At 34.0% G+C, this 8,700-nt stretch overlaps 1 long non-coding RNA gene across 2 annotated transcripts; it reads left to right on the top strand.

Annotated features, from left to right (window-relative positions):
• Window positions 1–269: 269 nt before the first annotated feature.
• LOC132295248 (uncharacterized) lies at window positions 270–4,308 on the top strand. 2 transcript variants are annotated; one of them, XR_009478385.1, is made up of 3 exons: window positions 270–562; window positions 1,450–1,566; window positions 3,820–4,308. It is a non-coding gene; the product is annotated as an uncharacterized LOC132295248 (long non-coding RNA). The 2 variants fall into 2 exon arrangements; XR_009478384.1 differs by having other exon boundaries at window positions 271–562; window positions 3,815–4,308.
• Window positions 4,309–8,700: the final 4,392 nt, after the last annotated feature.

Genomic DNA, 8,700 nt, shown 5'->3' with positions numbered 1-8,700 from the left:
TCCAGCGAGTTCTGGGAAAGTACATGAATTGAAAAAAAAAATCTATATATATATATATATATGACGTCAGTTTTATAAAAAATTTATGGGTATTTTAGTAATTTAAGATAATAATATTAGGGTATTTTAATAATTTTGACAAATTAATTAATGTATTTAATGGCCCGTCACACATAAGGGAGGTCTGTGTATGATATTTTTAAATGTAAGATATTTTTAAAAGTAAGAGCGGAAAAGTCTGTGTAAATTATTTTTTTTTCAAGTTTTGTAATTTCGGGGAATTTGTTGCTGGTTGATCAATAGTTCTGGACGAATTTTTTTTTCTTTTTTTTGTGTTTTATCCTAATTCATCTCAGTATTACAGTTCACAGAAATTCAAAATTGCAATCATTAACCTAATCTTCGAATTTTTTGAGGTTATTTTAAAATTTCGCACCAGTACCCCAAAAAAATAAAAAAATAAAAAAACCACTCAAGCCCTAATTCCAACCAAACGTCTACTATGTCTGCAATTCACGCTCATTTCTCTCACCCCGCCGACCTACGATCGTCGTCACCACCGGTAAGAGCCTCATCTTTTCTATTTCTCATGGTCTTCCCTCTTTCTCACGGACAAGGGGTTTTTCATCTCAGTATTACAGTTCACAGAAATTCAAAATTGCAATCATTAACCTAATCTTTGAAATTTTTTTTGTGAGATAAACTAGCACAAAGCATATAAGCAAACCCCTGAAAGCATGATTTAGGTCCTATTTTTGATAGAGAGTGGAAGTTTAGGTTGTCTCCCTTTTTGGGCTTGATCTAGTAATAAAATTCTTCTCTCCCTTTTTATTTTATTTTTCCTCTTTAATATATAACATCACTTAAAATATCACAACTAGTAGTCTTTACTTGCAACTCTGTTACCTATTGTAGGAAAGGCCATAGTCAAATAGACTTTAGACTGCATAAACACTCTATATAGTTTAGCTCTAATTGAATTCTGAGTGCAGATTCAACTAGTAGTTTTTTTTTTTTTTTTTTTTTTTTTTTTTTTATCGTACAGTGCTGGTATAATATAAAACATTGCTATATAGTGGTATTCCTTAGTTAATGGGCCATTGTTTGTTTGAATGGAGTCCTTATACCCTTTTGCAGCATTAAATTTTTTTGGCAAATTTTAAAGGTGAACAGATTCTCTGCGTAATGGATGAAAATGGGTCCCAAATTTGCATTTGGTTTTTGTTCCTCACGTTTTTGAATTAAGTTCTTCTATTAGTCATTTACTACGTACTTTTTTTTGCTTGTTTGTTCATATTCATCTCTTATTATTTTTCTGCCTTTTTTTTTTTCCTCTTTATTTTAGCTAAACACATATGGTATAATTCTGGAAGTGAAAATATAGGACTGTATAACAAAAAACAGAATTACAATAATTCGAATATGTTAATTTTTTTTTGTTTTTGCTAGCTTTTGCAAGACCGCAAGTATGTTAGACACTACATTTAGCTTTAAGAAGCTAAGGGAGGAATATTTGCATGGCCTGCCAAGTTTGTTAGAAGAACTTAGTCGTACTTGTTTTCAGAGGTAATTGTTTAATATTATATATGTGAATTTATACGTTTATGAATGATATAAATATAATTTTTACGTGTTTATGCATGTTTTATTTGCAAGCTGCAATTTTCAATGCTGTTAGATTTAGACTACTTAGACTGGATGGAGTTTAAACTTGCCCGTTCTAATATTTGGCTCAAGCTTGTATGGAATATCCATGATTATGATCTTGGCTGAAATTCTGATGTTTTGAAATTGATGCTTTATGTTTGTTTGCATTTAGAAAATATGCCTGCTGGTGGAAGAATAGTGTTGTCTTGCATTTTTGTTTCTGTTGGAATATTGTTTCCTGCTGGTTGTTATTTTCTATAGCCCAGTTTGTCTTTGTCCTTTAAATAGCCCAGTTGCAATCATAGTTTCTGCTGCTTGGTTTTACATTGTTGCCCTCTTAGTTTTTGTTGCCTGCCTCGCTTTGCTCGCCTTCCATTTTCTCTCAACTTCTTCCTTCCCCTTTTTTCACACCTTAGCCTTTTTGCTCTACTTGATCCTTTAGATGATCATACCTAATAAATTGTATATGGCACATCTTGTAAATAAGAGATAGGTGGAGGAAAATAATGTCTACATTCAAATTGTGCGACATATAGTTGACCCAAATTCTTAAATGGTAGGAGAAATTTTTCTAAATGGATGATTAAGCTCAATCTAGGACTGACTTTAATGGATGATTATGCTCAACATAGGGTCAACATTGTTGACAATGAACTCGCATTTATAAAGGATAGAATATAATGAGAATTTTTATGCTTGATTGGCTACAATGCTTATTTTCCCATTCTTTCAACCCAAAACCTAATATTCTAATGTACTCTAATTGCAATCCTTTAGAGCGTGAAAGTACATGCATAGTAAATAGTGTGTGATGTGAAAAATATCCTCAACGTTACAAGATGTGGAATACCCCTTGTCTCTAGTTGAACACTTCACTATGCATGTACATTAGCTTAAAGAAGACGAAAAACCTTGTGTCTCCAATTTCAAAAGAATGCTAAAAGATCTTCTATTTGGTTTTTAGTTTGTCTTCTTTACTGCATATTCTTATCATAAGGCAAAAGAGAAAAGACATGAATTTTATTTAAATATTAATGTCTTTTCATTTGATTTTGTTATGCTGTATGCATGCTGCACAAATTCCGTCTCCCCTCATTCCCTTTTTTTTTTTTTTTTTTTTTCCATAATTAATTCCCTTGCTTTTATTTTAGTATTGTTTTGTTGAGTGCTTTTATATCAGTTGGTTTGCAATAACTCTTTGAAATTTAATTTAGTGGGAATAGGAGTAGAAATTCTGTAAAGTAATTAAAGAAAGATTTGACAACTAAAAATTAACATAAAGCATCACTATCTTATTGCAAATGTACAACCAGCTAAATAAATTGGGCTATCTAAAATAACATCTTCCATCTGGTTACACATCTGGTTTAGGTGATATTTCTTTTTTTTTTAATGCTTTAATTTAATTACTTTTTCTTAATTTTTTCATGTTATTTTATCCATTTATGTTACGTTTGTTAGGTTATCTTATTGTTAAATCATATTTTTTGCCTTAGAGCTTACAAGTAGTCGAAAAGTCATCAGCATACAATTTCCAAACAACCTCATTTAAAGACTAACCATTTCCTAAGTTATAAAAGTTTATTTTCAAGCCAGTGACTAAACTACCTAATCTTTGAAAAATACCAACTCTCTGCTTTGTTCATTAATTTAAGCCATTGCATCAATGCATTTTATCCACTTCAATAAAACTCTGTTCATCTTTTTGTGATTTGTTTTCCTGTAAATATGTGATATTAATTGTTTTCTGTCTCCCTCTGAATTAAGCCCAGCAAAAATGGAATTGAAAGAAGATAAACCCTAGAATTAAACTCCCACTGAGGCTTTAGATGTCTTATACGAATATCTGCAAAGAATTTTATATTTGATTCTATTAAAACATCTTTACAAGTCTGTTTGCATAGAAGCTTCTAAATCTCTTATTTTCAACAGTACTCTTTAATATGTTTAATTGTTTAGTATTCAAGGCAGTTATAAGAATTATTTTTTATAATTTTATTTATTTAATTATTATTATAATAATTATTTTTATATACAAAAAAAACCAGGTATACTACTTTGAACATCAGGGCAAGCTTTTGACATTTGTTCTTTTGTTTTTTGGGTTGAACTATAAAATATTTCACTTTCTCAATTTTCCATCTTTAACTTAATCCTTGATCTACAGTACAGATTAACCCAAGTGAGAGGATGCCACGTGGCGAGGTGGCACGTTGCCATGATGCGAGGTCGAACTTGATGTGAGGTGGTTAGAGGAAAGCTGCCTAAAAGGCAGGAAGGACCTCAAACAGGTGGCATGCTGACATGTGGCGGTGCACTTCTTTAAGAGGTGGATGGTGACACATGATCAAGGTGTTCTCTCTCAAAGATAAGATTGGTGGTATGCCTATTACCACTTTAATACGGGGCATCGTCCCTTACAAGGATGAGGATCACGGGATTCATTCAACCCAAACCTTTGTAATGCAAAGCACTTCAATGTCAATCCCTTATAATACGGGGACGATAATTATCGGATTTATTTAGCCCGGACCCTTATAGTACAGGGTATTTAATGTTAATCCCTTATAACACTAGGACTAGAATTACGGGAATCATTTAGCCCGGACCCCTATATCACGGAATACTTAATATTAATCCCTTATAATACGGAGACGAGAATTACGGGATTCATTCAGCCACGGCTCTTATAGTACATGACGCTTTAATGTTAAAACAAATTGAAATTAAAGACAAACACCATATCAAAAGTTTGTGTAACTAAAATGTACTTAATTAAGATTCGAACTATTATCTAGTTGTAAAGCCAATTAAATATGAAAAATAAAGCTAAAAAACGATACGAAACTAGCACTATGCAACATAAAACTAAAAGTAATGCTAATGTTGGACTTCAACTTCACTATTAGTACTTTATAAGGTGTTCTGCGCTCCAAGGGTGATCCAGCTGTCTCCTTCGCAGGGTTTCTAACGAGTTGGTTCCCAATTAAGAGAAAGCATTCCTCATGGGGTTTTTCATGCTAAGCTTGATTCTCCGCCACCAACAAATCCTCCTAAAATCACTCTTATTTCACGTTCTTCTCACGATCAATCATGTATCTGCGCAACTGTCCTCGGCGAATTAGGCTTTCTATCTGGTTCCTCAGGTCGAAGCACTCGTTTGTAGTGTGACTATAATCTCTATGAAACATGCAGTACTTATCCCTCGCCTTCCTTGTTGGATCTGATTTCAACTTGGCGGGCCACTTTAAAGTGAAATCATCTTAGATTTGTAGGAGGATTTAACTGATTTGAGTGTTCAAGAGAGTAAAGTTGGTGTAGCTATTATACCCCCTGTGCCTATCGCTAGCATGTTTCTTAAACTTGGCGTCTCTCTCATCTTTGGAGTTGGCAGTCAGCCTCCTTTTGTCTCCTTTCTTATCATTGGCTTCCTTATTTTTTCGAGAATTCAAGGCATCTTTAGCGTTCATATGTTTTTGTGCCTTAATCAATAGTTCTGCAATAGTACCTGGTGGATCCTTTGACAGAGAAAACAAGAATTTGGAAAGTTGTAGCCCTCCCATGAAGGCTGTAAGAGCCACCTTGTCACCCACTTCAACAACCTGTAACATCTCGGTATTAAACTTGCTAATTAAATCACGCAACATCTCCCTTTTCTCTTGTTTAACATTTAATATATAAGTAGGTGGTTTCCTATGTCTCCTTCCTAGAATAAAATGCCCAATAAACTTCTTACTGAGCTTATCAAAATCGTGGATAGATCCCAGTTTCAATTTATTAAACCAAACCCGAGTTGACCCTTTAAAGGTGGTAGAGAAGGCCCTGCACATAATCTCATTTGTAATAGCTTGTAAGTTCATGAGCGACTTAAAAGTTTCTAAGTGGTCAAGGGGGTCCTGAGTTCAGTTGAAACTCTTGAGATAAGGCATCTTAAACTTCTTGAGTAACGGTAGAGCCATAATCTGAGGGGTGAAAAGTAGACTGGTCTTTTGAACAAAGTCATCGACTACAATGGGCCCTTTTCCTTTTAAGGCTTGGGCTATCCTTTCCACTTTCAAATTAAGATCTTGGATCTATTGGTCCACATAGGTAGCCTCAGTATATATGCTCTTTGTCGATCTCCCGTTCTACTATGCTCTAATTTATTAGCATCGTCATTGCCTTCAGCACATACAACGGGGATTGCTAGGTATTGCATAATTGCTTCATTTTGTTGGACCATTTGATTCATGCCTTGACTAAGGTTATGGATCTGTTGTTCCAACGTTACGACACGTTCCCAGTCATTTAGAATACACCTAGGTGCATTCTTATGACAGGAAGCATGCACCGACCAATCTCCCCTGGCATGGGACTTGGTACTACGTGAGCTATCCCTCCTACAATGGGATTGGCTATGGCGACTACCATTATGGCGTGACTGGTGACCTCGGTCATGATGTGACTGGTGACCACCGTCATGGTGTGATTGGTGACTGCTATCGCGGTGTGATTGGTGAGTACCATTGGATTGGTGTTTGCCGTGGTGTGATTGGTAACCACCATCTGACTGGTTACTGCCATCATGATGTGACTGGTGACCACCATCTGACTGGTTACCACCATTATGATGTGACTGGTGACCACCATCTGACTGGTTACCGCCATTATGATGTGACTGGTGATCTCTGCTATGGTGTGGTTAAGGTTGACCTCCTACTTGAGTTCCAGATCGCAACTTGAGAACCATTGTAAAGGTTCCTACAGACGGCGCCAACTGTTGATGTAAGATTTTGCGGCGACCAGGAATGACGTTGTACCTAAAAGAGAAAGAGAAAGATGATCGAGAAGGTACCGGTGTGGTACCGGCCTAAGAGCCTCCGACGATAAAGTCCTTGCTAAATCAGGAGGATAGAAATAAGGTGAAATGATTTTCTTAGGGATTTGTTGTACCTTTTCTGTTGACCCTAACCACCTCTTTATAGAGGTATCAAGTTGCATTAAAATAAGAGAGTTATACCCTTTACTTCTTCAACACGGATGATGAACCTCCCTTCATCTGTATCCAAGACGCTGGAACTTACCATCTTTATAAACTTTGTATAACGGTCAAACTTCCTAGGTGAAGACTCCTTATCAGTTCTTATTCACGAGAAAGACATTACTCATTCATGGTAAAATTACATCTTCTACTTTTAATATAAAAGGTCTCCCAAAAGAAGATGGTTAGAATTGAATTCAATTTATTAAGTTATATTAGAGTTTTATCTCTTTCCTATATTAAGATGTTTCTATATTAAAAAGATTGCTTTTAAAACACACAAAGTAGCCAAATAAGCTAACAAAGAAACAATCACCTAATTTAAGATAAAATCACAAATTTAAATTTGTGAAGTATTAGCATTTTTCTATTAACAATGAGTAGAGCATTTTGTAAATATAAAAATTTATGACGTGCAACGAAAATTACCTTATAAATTTGCAGCCTAATGCTAAATGTGCTGGTGAAAGAGACTTTAACAACTCGCAAAGTCCCCGCCTCATAAATTCCTTGTTATAAAAAAAAAATAAAAAAATAAAAGTTCAGCCTTTTTTTGTAGTTGTTGGTAGATTAATTACTAGATATACACATAATCCCATCATTGGATGACATTAGATAAAGTATTTAAATATCTTAAGACTTCAAGAATAATAATATCTTAGTATATTATTCTTTGTGCTATAAAGATTTCAAGTGAAGTGGAAAAGATAACCAATAATCAACTAGTGGTTAAGCACATGTTTTTCTTCGGAGGAGTAACAAACTATTATCTCGAGGTTAGAATGGAATATGAACTTATAGCGATATTGATACAATGTGATTGTAAGGTGGTTATTTATTTAGTGAATCAATCTCATACAAACAAGAAGAAGATGAATAGACATTCAGGAGTGAGATACAAATTTGTGAAAAGACTATTGAGAAAGCGAGTAATCTTTTTAGAGTTTGTGAGATCTGAGAAGAATATAGTTGATCAACTAATCAAAGGTCTTTCTAGGGGATGATCTTAGATATGTCCAGGGATGGGGCTAAGCTCATAAGAGAGTCATCTATGGAGGTAACCCAACCTTTATGATTGGTAATTCCATAAAAATAAAAATAAAAAAAAATAAAAAATTGATAATGTGTGCAAAAATATTGGAATTTGGTTAAGAAAATTTATTTAAAAGAATTTTGTTGAAAAAAATGGACTATAATATAAATAATAGTGTTTAGCAATAATCATAAGTTAATTATAATTTGGTCAACAAAATTCCAAATTATGCAACTTTTTTTTCTTTTTTTTTCTCTCTCTTTTTTTTTTTTTTTTTTTTTTTTTTTTTCAATGGATTGATGAATGAAGAGTACATGACCAAAGCTATCTATGTTCTCTTTCAATGCCATTACACTGAAACTCAGCATCGAATTGATATCATTTAGTTGAATGTAGTGTGATAATGAAATATAAATCTTTGCTTATTAAATAATTAAAAGCATGAATTGCAAATGAGATGACAAAGCCATGTTATTTTCAGAAAACAAAAAAGAAAAGAAAAGAAAAGAATACATACTATTACTCATTTCTCAGTTCATTGCTAGTAATCAAAACGTATCACTAGGTACCCAGGGTATACAAAAATTCAACCAATACATTTTTATCGATGAAAACTTTCCTCTAAATAATCATTCAAACCATTAAACAATATAATTCTTATGACTTGGCTCAAGTTTATAATGTTTTTAATTAAAGAAATCAAAAAAAAAAAAAAAGAGTATAACAATAACATCTTTCCATGCCTTTTTTGTTTCATAAATTAGATTAGAAGCATGGAACATAGTGGCCTAAGGTAACAAGGGGAGCTTGTCCCACATCGGATTCAGATGGAAAAGTGAATGGGGGTATAAATGGGTAGATATGCAGCACTACCCAATAGCTTAAGCTTTTGAATAAATGGACAACTATCCACCCGTTAATAGTTGGTATCAGAGCCAAACCCGGTCCTTAATCCGATGTCACGCCAAGCGCTCGGCCCGGAGGGCATCCGAGCCTACAC

Source organism: Cornus florida, unplaced genomic scaffold (assembly GCF_030987335.1).
Source record: "Cornus florida cultivar Cherokee Brave unplaced genomic scaffold, ASM3098733v1 CherokeeBrave_3.0.0_Hap2_Chr02, whole genome shotgun sequence".
NCBI lineage: Eukaryota > Viridiplantae > Streptophyta > Magnoliopsida > Cornales > Cornaceae > Cornus > Cornus florida.
The sequence above is the reverse complement of the archived record's forward strand: the minus strand, read 5'-3'. Positions and strand labels throughout refer to the sequence as shown.